Here is a 15,816-nt window from a genome sequence, read left to right as displayed (position 1 = left end):
CCGGCCTTGCTATTGTTCCCCCTGGCACAGCTCCAACAATCCTTGCTTCACCCCCATCCCCCTTCTTACCTAGTTTAAATTAGTTCCTCGACAAGACTTAAGAGGTGTGGCTTGGCCTGTGCTTGACTCAGTTGGGATGAGTGGAGGGGTGAGGGCAGGGACAGGGTGAGAGGAGAAAGCAGAAATGAGAGGAAAAGAGCAGTGAACTATCAGTACCCGTTGCTTTGCAGCTTTACTCCAATGTGTTCCACACATCAAATTTTCTTTTATATCTGATCGTGTCCTGAAAAAACAGCACCCATATCTAGCTGGGAAGCATCAACTGGTATATAACCTGTTCAACTTAAATGCAGCTCTGCATTTAATGCTGATCACACAATTTTATTCTACTAGATCCTTATCTTTTCTCTGGGACGATCAATTGCAAATGATATTGATGTCATATGTTCTATGGAGATGGATTTTTTTGAAAAAGCTTAGAGTTCTTGGAAATTAATGGAAGTAGGCTTAAAGCTTCTAAAGGAAGAAACAGAAAAATCTCTCTGCTTTTCTGAATTTAGGTGAACGTTTGTAGACATAAAAACTAGTTTCATCTGTAGTCTTTATCACACACCATCAGACTCCAGTGCATGTGTATGGAAATCCAGCTATAGCTGAACAAAAATAGGTAGTTGCTTTTCTGTATGGAAGAAACAAGCTCTTCTAGGGAGGGGGAGAAGAGGGAAGAAGGTGAGGGGGAAAATGTAGTTAATCTTTCTTGAAAATGACAGGCTGTTCTAGCAGGAACTTCTAGCTGAAATGTTGGCCTGAGGCATTTGTCTGGCATGGACTATTGCACTCCAGCCAGCTTAGCTTTTGCAAAACTATCATCAACAGCAAGCAGTGAGAAGTGTCAGTCAGCATTAGCCACAGGTGGTAGCAAGGGTTCGGGCTAAAACCCGTACACATTCATTGTTGTATACAGAAAGAAATATCTATGAGAGGTAAACAGCACATGATGAGGGGAGCAGGAAGGGGTACAAACAGGCAAATTTCTTGGCAGCTCTGAACATAGGGGTGGGCAAATAAAAGCATATTTGTTATTGCCTGTTTTCCTGTCTTGCCCTGTAAGGTTTTCTCTGGTTTTGCTGTTGATGTCCACCACTGCATAGTAGTGTAGCATTTAAAATTAAGTCAGAATAGGATTAATATTTCCTTGTGCATATCTCAGAAACTACAATTGATTCAGTGTTTGGTGTCTGGCTGATTCAAACGTTTGTATGTCATGACTTTAGATGTAACTTTCAGAACAGAAAAACCTCTGTTCCCTTTCCCCAAGGTGAATAATTGAAATTCTTTGAGCATATTGCTAAAGACACAATTGTGTATTTCTTAGGGGCACCTGAAGCATTTTATTTTCTTCAGAAACTACCCTATTTTGGCTTGACAAAAATTTGCTCACCAAACTAAACATCTGAGTTTGAATTTAAACCTGCTTGTCTCATTCTAAACTTTCTACCCCCCCCCCTTTTTTTTTTGTTGTTGGAAGCAGTTGTCCTCCAAAGAAAATCAACAGATTACTTCATCATTGAAGAAAGCACGTTTCTATAACAAAGTTGCAGTGTGTGTTGGGAGGGTGTCCTGCATTTCAGGAAAATTTTTTGAAGTTATTGTTCTGAGAGGTAAGTCTTGCTGATTGAACACTACCAGCATTTTTTCAGTGATGTGAAAAGCATAAAAGCATTGTTCATTGTTTCTTTGTGCTTGGCTTAGCAGAAAAATAATTTTGAACATCACATCAGCTTTGAGCATGTTCTAACCTACAAAAATTTTGAAAGCATTAAGAGTGTACAAAACTCTGTACAACTACAGAAAGGTTTACACACCTAAGAAATATACAGGAGGAGTCTCTGTGATTTCAGAGCTCGCTATTAGTATTCACAATGCATGAGAACCATCTTTTTCCATAGATGGGGGTGGGAGGGGAAATGTGAGGAAGGATAACATAGACACCTGGGACTAGTATGCCAAAACTGAGATGACAGAAGCAAAACAAAATCTAACAAAACCCTTGGACAAGATTAAAAGGCAGCAAACAGACAGTTTATAGGCGTGTTTGTCAAAGGATTGAAGGATGAGCAACTGAGAACAAAACTATAAACTCTGAGAAGAAGCATTATTTCAGAAACCTCTTTGACTTCCTAGTCACATTTCTCCACCAGTGCAGAACCAGCAAGTATCTTCAGGCAGAACACTTGTTCTTAGGCAAATGTGCATACAGCCCTGTAAGAAGTATGGAGTATTAAATGTTTAATACATTCATTTTCATGGATTTATATGGTGTTTAGTCTTTTATAAATAGACACTGACAAAACCTTCCACTAACTGTACTTAATATGAATTATTAACTCTTGGTGGTATGATTGCAGGATTATTTCTAATCCTGCTTATTTTGGGAAAAGTTGTATTCCCTTGGAGGGAATAAGATTTCATTTTAACAGAGGAAAGTGTATCTTCTGTGTACCAAGGGAATCTGCAAAGCAGCATAACTATGAAAAAATAGTTCATAGAACATTAAATAATAAGTGAAGTTATTCTTCATTAATTTGCTCCTAAGTGAAGTAAATTTTCAGTTAAAAAATCACTTCTGCACTTAACGTGCAGTTAACTTGTTGGAAATCTTGCAAGTTATAAAAAACTTTTGCATTGGGTGTTCTTTGTAATGAAAATTTTCATACTGACTTAAGGCCTAATGCTGTCAGGTGGAGAGCAGCCTCCAAATTTTCTTAAGGGTGGGAGTATGCCTGCTATGACAAACAGTAGCTCCCAAACTAATACCTACGGTGCTTGAGATCTTGCTGCCTTGAATGCTGAAGAAAAGTTGAAGGTAGAAACAGACCCATAAATGCATTTGAGGATCTTAAACTATTGCAATTGGACACAAAGGTAGAAAGGTAGTCAGTTTTCTTACTGGCTATGACAGTAGTATCAGCCTGCAGAAGAATTAAGAACTCACCAGGGGATAAATGAGAAAAAGATTATGTGGGTTTTACTCTGCAGTGTTTTAAGGGATCTCTCTTTAACTGTAGAGGAGTTTTGCTCATAACTTAACAGAAATCAAAAGCAACAGGAAAACTTCACCTGAGGTGCTGCACAGCCACTTCCTTCCCCTCTCTTTCACATGCTCTCTCCCTTCCTCTCACCTTCATTTAGTTCTAACACACTCGGTTATTCCTCTATTGTCCACTCCATCCTCCCATCACGGATGCTTATATCTGCTCTTCCACAAAGTTAAGGAACTACAGCAATAGTTCCTGTAACATGCAACTTCTTGCCTGTATGCTAGAAAATTGGTAGCCTGTCTGCAGGGAATGGAGAAAGGATAGGGTTTTGTTGCGGCAGGAGCTCTCCTGTGATGAGTATAGAGGAGATAGTGCATGAGAAAGTCTGAAGGAGATGAAGTTCAGGAGAAGAAAACCAGGTTGGTGTTGTGTGCTATAGGAAAAGATCTTCCCTGAAACTTCAGACAGTGCTTAGTTGTGCAAGCAGCAGTTTACATATCATACAGACAGATTTCATGGTTTTTGTATGAAAGATATGGAGAAACTACTTTGGAGCCCCTCTGATATTCCCATCCCCAGCTCAGCAACCAGCCTGAATAGCAGTGGCTGCAATGTGCAGTGTAAGCTGCTTCCAAAGCAGCAGTAACATTGGAGACTTACATTAAAGCTAGAGAAACTGTTGTAATGGGAGGGAATGTTTCAAGGTCAGTGATTCTTTCTTTGTTTCATTTAAAAGAAAAAAGCTTGAACAACAAAGTTATGCTGGTGGAAAATGTTACTGTTTAAAGAAAAATAATCAGACTTGTTTATGCAGACATTCACGGATAGTTTGCTACAGAATCATTTTCCTTAGTAATAAGGGAAAGTTATTTAGCCATTATCAGTAATAGTGCATCTTCAGAAATTTGATGCTTTAGTGACATTTTAATCTTTGTATATCCCAGAAAGCATCATGATTTTCTCAAAGTATTAGTGAGATTTATTTTAAAACTGCACAATCGAGCCATGTAAGCAGGTGTTTAGTCCTTTACTGATGGCTCAACACTTACAGACCTATAATGTTATATTTTTTTTTTCTGTCAAAATGCTTTTCATTCTATGGTAGGATTATACAAGTTTCCGTATCTTATGCAGGATTAAATTTTTAAGTGTCAAAGTTTTCTTTTCCCTGGAATGTTTTGTACTTTGTGTAGTTAGGTAAAGATTGTATCTCCCTACCAACTCTATGGTGTAGGACACATTTCTAAGCTAACTGAAAATTATGAATTGTTCTAATTGTAGCTGGGACAGTATCTTCAGGCATGAGGATATTGAAAACCTCAGTTCTATTGTCTTCATTTCAGAGTTCCTGCTTATGCTGTAAGATTGGTATGCATGCCTTACAATATAAAGAGCAGAAACTTAACAACTCATGCAGTTAATCAGATGACTTCAGAAGCAGAAGTTGCAATAAAAATGTTAAATATTATCTATTGTATCATAGATTGGAAAGACTGATGAATTTTTGCTGCCCTGTGTAATAATGATAGGCATCTGTTTCTTCTGAGATTCAGACCCACTGCAGTCTCTTAGCTAGCTGTATTACATTAACTTTTATAAACCTTTTGCCTTCAATAACAGCAAATGAAACTCGGGCACAATGTCTCCCTCTAGGCCACAGACAACTCCAAGTTCCAATAATTCAGTGTTGGAGTTGAATAAAAGACAAATTATTCTGTCATGTGTCAGTAGCTACAATACATCAACCAGTAATACAAGGTACTTACTGTGCAAGAAGCAGGGTTATTTTCAATTACTGTCAGCTACTTAATTATCCAAGGTGTGTGGTGCTGCGCAGCTCATTGTGTTGTATGACACCGCTTCCTGTTTGGCTCCAAAACGTAGGTTTCCTGTACCCAGGCACATGGGACCAGAAACAAAACTTGAGGTTTTGGTGGTTTTTTTGTTAGTTGAAGTACAACATGTGGTAAGCTAAACTTTTTTTTTTTTTTTTAAAAAAAAAAAAAAAGGTTATACCAAGGGGTAAAAAAGTTACACACACACACAGCCCTTCTGGATAGCATGTGTTTGTGTACAGCTGAGTTGAAACTGAGTGGAGCACAGCAACCACAAGTGCTCTAAGGCTTTTGCTTTCTTATGAACAGACTTCAAATGATCTTGCTCAAAGCAAAACGTATGACCCTTCCAGTCAATTTGATACAGCACTCTGATGTTCCAGCCATGGCTTACTAGCATCTATAAGTAAATACATCCCAGTCTGTTTGATGATATCGTATTATCTTAGGATGCTTCTGCATCCTAATGTAGCTATAATGCTTCTGGCAATGTAAGCCCTCGAGTATATGATTTACAGATTTTTATTATGTAGTAGGATATACAAAACTAGCCTGAGCTGCTTGTGACTAGCAACTGCTGCCTTGGTGTGCTCAGCGGGGCTCCCAGCCAGAAGAGGACCCTTGGGTTTCTCCTCTCAGAAGTCTTTGGACCAGAGCATCCCTTCATCAGTCAAAATGGCTCTCAAAGGAGCAGGCTAAAACTTCCCTTTTAGTGAGAGTCTCTGATCATTTCGCACATATGAATGTAGGAGAAAATTGTAGAAGTCTATCTGCAGCTTTCATTTATTCTAATTCTGATAGTCTAATGCATGAACTGTATGTACAGCAGATTTGTAAAAGCTGAGAATTGATTCTAGTGGCTTTTTTGTTGCAGCTTCTTTTCACCTAATCTTTCAGCGAACAAATCTGGTCTTGTTCTTGAGACTAACTTTATTGAAACTATTAAGTTTCATTTGTACAAATACTTAACCCAATCTGTACAGGTTTTCCTCATCTTTAATAACTAAATAGTAAAAATAAAATTGATCTTCCTTTATGAGGCTTTGAGTACATGTCCATGCATGACAGGTGTTTTAAGAGGCCTGACTTCAATAAAAGACCTTTTTTTGATGAGATTTTCACATAACAGGCAACATTTTTAGAAAAATCTATGCCAAGTCATATTTTCTTCCACATGCTACAAAGCATTACTTCTCCCCTGCCAGAAAATGAAAGTCACCCATTGCAAGTACAGGTGATATGCAAATACACTCACACAAATATAAGGATTCAGCCAAAATGCTTGAGTAAAGGAGAGGCTGAGTTTTTTACAGCCTTTTATTCTGGAAGGTGCTTGGTTTCTCAATATCAGAACTGAAGACACCTTTTCTGTTGTAGGTGTTGCCATTGTCCATATGTGCAGGGTCAATTGAGAAAAATTGCATGACATTATCTGACTTAGTGCTGTCAATTCTTAACTCTTCTTTCACAGAACTAAGTCATTGCTCTGATTTATTGCACACCTGGTCATTGGGAGGAGACATATAATGCGTTTTTGCTAAGTAAAGTATGCAAGCATACAACAACTATTTTGTCATGCCATGTTAATTATCCAATAACATTCAACCTAATTCTTGCAGTAAACTTATTACAATGCAAGGAAATACATATCTAAATTATGAACTGAACTGTACCTATTATGCAACACTTCTAATTGGCAAGGATGAGCTTTACTAGCTTAAAAATGAAAGACAAGATATTCCACTATCCTCTATTATCTTACAAATTATAAATATTCTCCTTCAATTTATATAGACAGACTTTGCTGTTTAATAAGCATCATTATATGGTGCTTATGTTGCAGAAATAGCAGTTAAGTTAGATTCAGATTTTTTATTCTTGGCCTAGACAAGAAAAGAACTGTAGCCTTTGCACCCAGTTATGTTAGTCCTATGCCCTATAAACACTTCAGTTCCTTATGATCTTTCTTCAGGATTCACTGCAGATGACCTTACAATAACTGTTTCAGTTTTGAAAGCCTATTTGTGCAAACGGATCATTCAGGTTATATTCTTTGCTTTAAACAACCAACCACCACCACCAAAAAAAACAAACTCCAGAACAAAACAAACAAAAAACAAACAAAAACCTGAATCAAGTGATCTGAGTGTTTAAGAACTCAGTGAGAGAATCATGATTTCATGTTGGTCCTTTGTAGGGAACTGAAAATTATCTTCATTATTGTTGGTCTTTGTTTTATGCTTTGCAAATGAGAGAGGAGATGCAAAGAGACAAGTTTGTAAAGTTTTGTATTTGAAAACTAGCAAATCTAGTTACTAGCCAAAACCCTTTAGATCTGTCAAAATATTACAGTACAAAATAAGATGGACAAATGATTTCATCTAAGAAACAGGAGCATGGAAAGGAAAATTGTCAGAAACAAAGAAGATGGAAAACTGTTTGGTGGCAAATTCCTACTGATATGACAGTCCAGAAATGGCTCCCAATAAATTTATTCCATGTGACAGTGATATGAAATCTTACAGCTTGTATTGTAAGCTATCCTTTTTCTTCAGACAATAGAAACTTCTGTTCCTGACAGCACTGAAAAGAAACCTAGAAGGAGATAGAACTTCAGTTCTAATCAGTGATTTCATTTGATACTGGTGTTACTGATGAATAACCCAAGGCTGTCATTAAAGAAGCTGTGACAGCTTCTCTTCTGCACTCTTTTCACTTTTTTCAGTAGTGCTGGAGCAACCATTAGGGCACAATTTTTAGCAATGTAAAGTTCCCCAATTGTTTAAAGCCATCCAAATAATTTCCTAATATCAGCAGGTACCATGTTTCGGGAGTTCATCAAATAACTCAATATATACAACAGCATTAGGTCTTCTGTCCCTGTGGCTTTAGATGCAATATCTCAGGAGTCCTTTTTTTTTTTTTTTTTTCTTTTAAACCAGAAGGATGACCCTCACTTAGCACAGACTGCTTTCTTTTCTTTTTATTTTTTTGGCTGCTTGGTGAAGCAGGATACTTGCCATATTTATCCAGTTCTTGTTGTTTTCTGTCTGAAATGCATACCCATTACTTTCAGAAGTCTTGCCTGATTTTTTCAGGCACTGAATATCTAAACAAACCTTGATGCTTCTCCAGATGTGGAGAAAGAGTAATTTGCTATATACAGTGAGATGCAAGTAAACTCAGGAGTACAGTTCAGAGCTCAATTCAGTGAATGTTTATATATACATTTATATATATAAAAACCAAAGATTATTTTAAAGTACTTGAAGTACACTGCAGAACACCTTTTGAAAAATATTTTCTTGTGACCATTAGATGACCATTAGACTTTCACTCCTTGTTACAGAAGTCCCACAAATTAAATAAATTAATGGCTTACCACAATCATCCTTCTTTACAAAGGAGAACCTGCACCTGAGAAAGTTTTTTTTTTTTTTTTCCCCCCTCAGGAAGTTCTTGAGGAGTGTTCTTAAACTGTCTTCAGCTACTCTTTCCTACTTTCCTTACTCTTTCCAGGGTAGACTGTTCTCTTGCTGTTTGCAAGGATCATGAAAAGTAACTAATCAGTCTAATGCAAGTATTCTATGCTTTCTGTTCTTGGGTCAATTAACCTGGTATAAATGTTAATGCATAATGTGCTTTGTTAATCCCCAGAGAACTGATCTCTGGGGGTGCATCTTTGGCAACTAAATTCCTATCGCCTGGGGAAATCAACATAACTGTAGAATCTACATAATTTATTTGAACACTTCTGTAGCGTTCACTTGTGGTTCTCTTCAAAATGGCACTTCCACAGCATAAGGCAGGATTTGATTAATGAGAATATATATATATATATTTTAAAACAAGCTGAGATCTTTTATGTCCCCCAGATATAACAAGGAAATCATCACAGCAAATCTGGCAGGACATGCTTCATTCATCTCTTAAGGCTTATTATCTAAACATGTCAATGAATGCCTTAACTTTACAACAACTCATTAATCATGTACTACAATAAAAAAAAAATCCATTATTTTTGAAGAGTTTCATTTATTTTTTCTTAGCTAGTGCTGAATGAGAATGCTAACTTCTCCATAAGTAACACTCACTTTACTTCACTGTTTTTCCTATATCAGTAACTTTGGGCAACTAGCAAACAGGAAAAATATCTTGAATAATGACTTAAAGTCATTGAAAGTTTTCTATCTTCAACGCCAGCTGAAGTATCTCACTGAAGAACAGCAAAAAAACTAAAATATTAAAGATAGTAACGGGCTTGTTTGTTTAAAAATAATGCATTTTGTTCTGCTAAATTCATTCTATTTACAAGCATTGTAGTTCTTATATCCATGCAAAGGCTAGTATCTTTCCTTGAAAACGCAGCCTTTTAAGATCATAAATATATCAACTACACCACTAGCCAGCACATGGCTGAAAAAGCCATATGCAGAGGGACTGTGCTGTGATCTGATAAGGCATCAGAAATAAACTTTGCTTAAGTATGGAGGGATTTTGGTGAATCAGTGGGGCAAAGCTTGGTGTTGCTTCTGCATATGGCCATGTGTATTTATTGCATAAACTAGTCTGCAAATGTTCATCTCATGGAGGCAGTGGAACACCTGTCTCCCAAGCAGTAATACTGTCTTTGGCTATTTAAGTGTTTCTCTGAAGTCTGTTTATTGCAGATCCTAACACCTGTGTTCAACTACCAGAAAAAGTGCAGATAAACTTATTCTCATTGGGGATGCTCACAGGACACATTAAGATCTGCTTTAATATTCAAATATTTCTGAGACATACATGTCCATTCTTCATGCTGGCAACAACACTGAGAGGAAAGAATACCAAACTATGATGATAAGAAATTTTATTAATTTTATTTAAGAATTTCCCGTAAGCAATATATTTATTTTTTTCTGTAGTATCTTAGAATTTTTAATGTTGCTTACTTAATGAGTATTTCTTAGCTGAACTTTTAAAAATTGAGGTTTGCACTTAAAAAAAATCTGAGTAGATAATTTTACTGTGGTGTATATTTATTCTATACATTAATATGAATGATGAAAACGTGTTTTAGAAGCATGGGGTTGAAGATTACATACAGTCATTACAGTGTGTGTTAAGCATGAATCCTCCGACCTTCGTATTCTGCACAGACCTCACCCTGATGAATTTGGAAATTCTTTAGCCCCTAGCTTACATAAAATGTAGGATTCATTGTTTTGGCTTTTTCCTGTCTCCATGGGATTTTTTTTTTCAGTAGCATATTCCATATTTAATAGAGTTCTGAACTGCAAATTTTATTGTGAAAGCTGGTTCTCAAGCAAAATAATACCAAAGGTATGGCTTCAAAACTGCTAGGATTTTACCCTTAGTATTTATTGGAATCAACCTGGAATTGAAGAATTGAATAAACAGTAATTTAGGCACAGGTTTGGCTTGAACTGTATTGGTGATCCTGTTGGTGTTCTATGAGAATGTTGGAGTCATCAGCTACGTTGGAGCTCGAAGTCTGACTGAGCAATCAACTTTACATTGTTTACAAAGAAAGACACAATTTGAGACTACACATGAACACCTATAAATGAGGAAGAGTGCATGAACAGTCTTCATGATGAAATGTGGACAGAAGTAATAAAATCCTAGCAAAATGCTGAAACTCAAAATTAATACAAATTTCCTACATATGTTTTCTTATAAACATAAAGAAACATTTGCCTTCATTTGCTGCTTTTGATGATTTATCAATTCTTTTTTTTAATACTGGTGTTCTGATAATACTTACCAAACTCTGAAATAGACAATCCTGGTTCCTGCCTGATAGGAGAATCTATTTATTGGTCTTTAGTAGAAATATTGATGATTTTAGTTACAGAAAAATAAAGCAAAATGTCAACATATTGATGTTTCCCTTCAGGTTTTTCTCCTGTATTCTATGAAAATAATATTTTCAGTGCTAGAACTGTAGAGTTGTCAAAATGACCAGGGGATTATCAACTATAAAAGCAGAGAATGAAGAAATAAAAATGAGTTGAAAGGAAGTGATTAAAAGATTAATCTGAGAGAGATTTTAACTTGTCCAACCTTGAAAGCTACATGATGAAATGTTTGACAAATTAAAAAAAAAAAAAAAAAAAAAAGAAAAGGCAAAGCAAGGACAAAGCAAGAAGTTAGCCCAGGCATTAGTCCCCACTATTTTCAGTGGGGCTTCTATAAATCTAGGTCAGGTATTTGTGCCTGGTGCAGGATTGTGGTCTTTTGTGTTCACCACTGATTATTTACTTGCTGAGAATAAAGGGGAGTTATAGTCTATATGTCTGGCTACTAAGTAGAAGGGGCCAGGAGGTGGTTAATGAGGCACTTTGGTACCCAAGTTATGCTCTAGGACAATGACAAATACCATAGCTAGAATGCCTGGCCTGAGAGTGCTTTTGAGATAGCACTCCAGCATCATCATGCACAGAGGAAACATGGGCATCTGCAACCTGGGCTCTTTGCTGTATGAAAATCTTTAGAAGTGAAAATAGTTCAGGTGGCTTGTCTGTCCTCTCTAGCACCCTCCAAATATCAATCAATTTTATGAAAATCTTGAATAAGCATGTCCATAGCAACAGCACTGCACAGTACTGTTGATACAATGCCCCTCATTTTCTTTTTGCAGTAGGACGTAACCAATTCAGTCTACAAAAATGACTACGTATTAGTGCTAGTAGGAACAAATGTAGATACTTCATGGAACTTCTGTTAAATCAGTAAACTGTAGATGTATTCTCCTTATATAAAGGAATTTGATAAAAGAAGTAAATATTCTTTTTTATTTTTATTTTTTTGATACAGGTGGTGTTGGACTTGGCACAACTTTGCTATTTTTTTAACTGCAGATTTGATAACAATTTCTTCTCTGTTCTAAAGTAGTGTCCTTTTGTCCTTTTTTTTTTTTTTTTATGATAATATACTGAAAGCTGCTTTGAATCCTTCAAATGCTTGTAGATACTTTGCAGGTCTTCTCAGTATGATATTATGAAAACACTGGAGACTGAATGAGGAATGTGTATAAGATAGTTATGCCTATAAAATCTCTCCTATTTTAAGATGGCACTTGCTACTTTCACGCTGAGGTGAAAGTTTTCTATACTTTGATTAATACTTAATTTTCATAGACTCTGAATTCATGGTCATTTCATTTTTGAAATAGGCATCCTGCAAGTTGAAAGAGACTGATTTATTTCTTTTACTATTTTTTTCTTGTGCAAAATGCAAAGAATTTTGAAAAGCGGATATAATCACTGTACATTTGTATGTTAATGTTACCAGGTAATCATCTTGAAAGACTGAATATGATTAACACCTTGAATCATAAACTAGAGAAAATGTACAACACTTGACAGGGAGTGAAACATCTAATACAGTGTGAAAACATGTGGCCAGGAAATTGTTTTCAAAACACTGAAAATTATAAGCAATTATCAAGTATTTTACCTGACTGTACTCATAACTCTGTTTTAGTGACGCTTTAACTGATATTATGCTTCATTTCTTGGCAGTTTGATTTTTGGATAATCACCCTAGATCTAAGATTTACACTTTCATCTTCTTGCTTGATGTGCATAGCAAGTATTTCTGTCGTGTACTTTAAGGGGGGCAATCAAAGCTGGAGATGAAATAAGGTACTCCTGTGACAATTGAAGGGAAGAGTTTAATTCAGCAATTCTCATCAGTGAGGGATCTAACAGGAATTTCAGGTGCCCCCAGATCAACTTGAGCTAAAGTTTTAGGGAAGGAAGCCTGCATATGCTACTTTCTTAGCACAATGAAAGTGTTATTTTCAAGACCTTTTTGGCGAGTAGGCATATGTGTGCACAACTTTGGGATGTTGCAAATTGCCAGGATAAGGCAGCAGGTATATTAGTTACTCTTAAGATGACACTCGTGATGTAGATGTTTTTTAAAACCTTTTAAATGAACAGAAAGGGAAATGCATCCTTTGTGTACCCATTTACAGTCAAATATGTTTTTACTAATACATTTTCCCAGAACAGAAGGTAGTATACCAGTGACAAAGTCAAAGGATGCTAGGTTTCTTTTGGTTCCACAAATACTTGTAACTCCTAAGTCTGAATGCTGTTTGTGGCTTTGGAATGTAGTTGTCAACTATTTGTGATTTTTATTGTGCTAATAATGCTCTTCCTGTAGCTGGGCTGAGCCATTAAGTAGAGACTGCCTTTTCATCTCAGAAATTGAGCTTCCTATCTCAAATAATTCCAGGACCTTCCATCAAACTGGCATCCCTGGTGGTCATTTCTTCATCTCTTAGATGAAAGTGGCAGTAAGAAAAAAATCCCACATTGTCCGTCAATGGGAAAGTTCACAGGAGGTCAGATCCTGACATTCTTGCACAGCTCTAGCAAAAACAACAACAAAGTAAATCAGGCTAAAGGAAGTGAGGTGAGTTTTCACCTCAGATAGTGATAGTGCTTCATGAAAGCAGTAAGCTATGTAAGGTCAAATCATTGGATTCTACAGGGTAATATCTATTCTATAATATTACATCAAGAAGTGCTTTATAGATGAGTCTCTTAGCTTAATATAGTACAAGGGGCTACTTGATATCAAAGCTAACATAAATGAAAGATACTGACTTTCATTTTAGTTTCAGCTAATGTGACTTAGATGTCTATACATTCCTAATCCCGTATTTTCACAGTGCATATGGGTTCTGTTTTGAAATTGGTTCTTTCCAGGCTGATTTTTTTCTTTACTCTTTGCAGGTTGAGGGAATGTTCTTGCTGCTTTTGTCAATGATAATTTTCTTGTTTTGTGGGTTGGAAAAGTAAAAGACAAAATTTCAAGCAATTTAGTGTTTTCAGTCTGAAGTATGTTGAGGAATCAAAGTCTCAAAATATTTCAAGGAAAGGCTGAAGAAATAAAAATGAGCTTTGGAAAACATTTTTCACTGCTATTAAATAATTCATACCAATGCATACAAAAGTATTAGATAAATGAAACAAGGGAAATTGGAATGAGAAAATAGGAAAACTTAAAATGATATTTAAATCAGAGTTCTGCATCTTGAATTTTAATTTGAGTTATTAGTTGGAACCAGCACATTCCACAACCATTTTGGTACTAATATAACAGCGTTTTCATAGATACGCTGGAAAAAACTCTCACAACACTGAACTATTTGCAGTACATCACTTCCTGCTTGAATTTTATTGCTTTTCCTTGATAGCAACAATTTTCAGACTTTATCTTTGCTCTAAGGCTTGCTTCTTTAAAACAGTTCCAGAAGAAGAGTTCAAAGATTTTCAAGTCATGGGTGAACGTGTTTTAGACCCACCTGTCACTTTAGGCAGCAGTTATCTGGGGAGAGAAAAAGACAGTACAAAGTGAGATTCATAATTGAGGTGGGCTCTATATGGATACTGGTACCATAGAGAAAAGTTTATGTAACAGTCCTGTATATGTTCCAACCTGGTGGTTGCATCAAGTTCACCAGCCCTGGCATATTGGAGAGAGGTGACCTTCTCCCAGGTACACCAACAGCCCTGTGTATATTCTCAGGGTAAGCTGTTATTTCACTGCAGGAGCTGAAGTGCTATCCAGGCTCGGAGTCAGAAAGTGCTTTAGTCTTGGTCAGTGGCCAACAAGCTCAGTTTCTCATAGAGATGTGTTTTGTACAGTGCAACTTTCATGCCATTGAAGTCCTGTTACAGACATAAGACTTGAAAACAAATTAAAACATGCCCTTCAAACTATTCCTAAACCATGCATCAAAACAAATGAGTCATGAATCTGAAGGGAGAAAAGTACATGTATATTTAGAAATTTCAATTTAAGAAATTATGATGATCCTGTTATATTTTTGTTTTTCTATTCTCCTATTCACAAGTTGTTAACTTTATAGAGGATGCATATAAAAAAGTTAATTCATTAGCAGTTCTACATGCAAGGAAAAGTGTTAATTGAATTAAAATTTTGCAAGTGAGAAGGCTAGTTTTAAATTCAAGCTGTGAATTAACAGTGTATGCTCTAACGACCTGGCCTGCTTATACTTTAAGTGGCATTTTCAGTCAGATTTGAAGATCAAGATAAGTGCAGGGAACTGAAAAGGTATGTGCTTCTGAATATTCAAGACAAGTTATAGTAATTAAAAAAAAAAAAAAAAAAGTTGCTATTTGAAATGAAGATGTGAAATATTTTAAAGAATTTTTAAGGGTATGCATTGTTGTGCCTTGTTGAAATACAGATCAAATCTTCAGCTGTATCTATGTATAACAGTACAAAGTCAGCATTTTCTATGTATATTTTTCTAAGTATAAGGGTTTAAAATCACTGCTCTGTATTACATACTGAAAACGTTTTTAGGTGTTCCATTTAATTCATACGCTCCATTTAATCTGAAAATTACATGAGTCAAAGATGACTCTTTTTATCTCTCTAAACCCACAGACATACTTTATGTACATTTGATGTATAAAATACATCAGATGGTAAAGCAATGGTAAAGCAATCCATGGGACCTGCGAGACCTGATTTTGTACTAGGTGGCTCTGGAGAAGGCACATTGCTCTTCTATAACCTTGGCTTGTCTTTCAGGAAGAAAAAGATAATATCACTGACCTTTATACATCTTATAGGTTAAGTGACATTGCAGAATAGGTAATAGAAGTACTAGCTGACAGACAGTTATCCAGGGGAATAGACAATTATCTAGGAGAATACTGCAAGCAGCATAAGTGGGGAAGATGTTAAGAACACCTGCATGTTTTACAAGAGGACTAACAAATACCTGGGCTTCAACTCCTGAATATGTTTGGGATTTCTCTGGATTACTCAGCTTCTCACTGAAGCTGTGATATTGCTGTTACTCTCTGTGGTTATTATATATGATAAAAAAACAAAACAAAACAAAACAAAACAAAAAACAAAAACAAAAACAAAAAAAAAAAAAA

General features: G+C 36.1%; 1 long non-coding RNA gene across 1 annotated transcript in view; it reads left to right on the top strand.

Moving 5' to 3' along the window:
• The first annotated feature begins 787 nt into the window (after positions 1 to 787).
• Positions 788 to 15,816, top strand: part of LOC118165424 — a 21,683-nt gene continuing 6,654 nt past the window's right edge. The window contains exons 1-2 of the long non-coding RNA XR_004750037.1: positions 788 to 800; positions 11,523 to 11,528. This is a non-coding gene — a long non-coding RNA (uncharacterized LOC118165424). The remainder of the gene's footprint in view (positions 801 to 11,522; positions 11,529 to 15,816) is intronic.

Source organism: Oxyura jamaicensis, chromosome 4 (genome assembly GCF_011077185.1).
Source record: "Oxyura jamaicensis isolate SHBP4307 breed ruddy duck chromosome 4, BPBGC_Ojam_1.0, whole genome shotgun sequence".
Classification (NCBI taxonomy): Eukaryota; Metazoa; Chordata; class Aves; order Anseriformes; family Anatidae; genus Oxyura; species Oxyura jamaicensis.
Note: the sequence above shows the minus strand (reverse complement) of the source record. Positions and strands in the feature narration are given on the sequence as shown.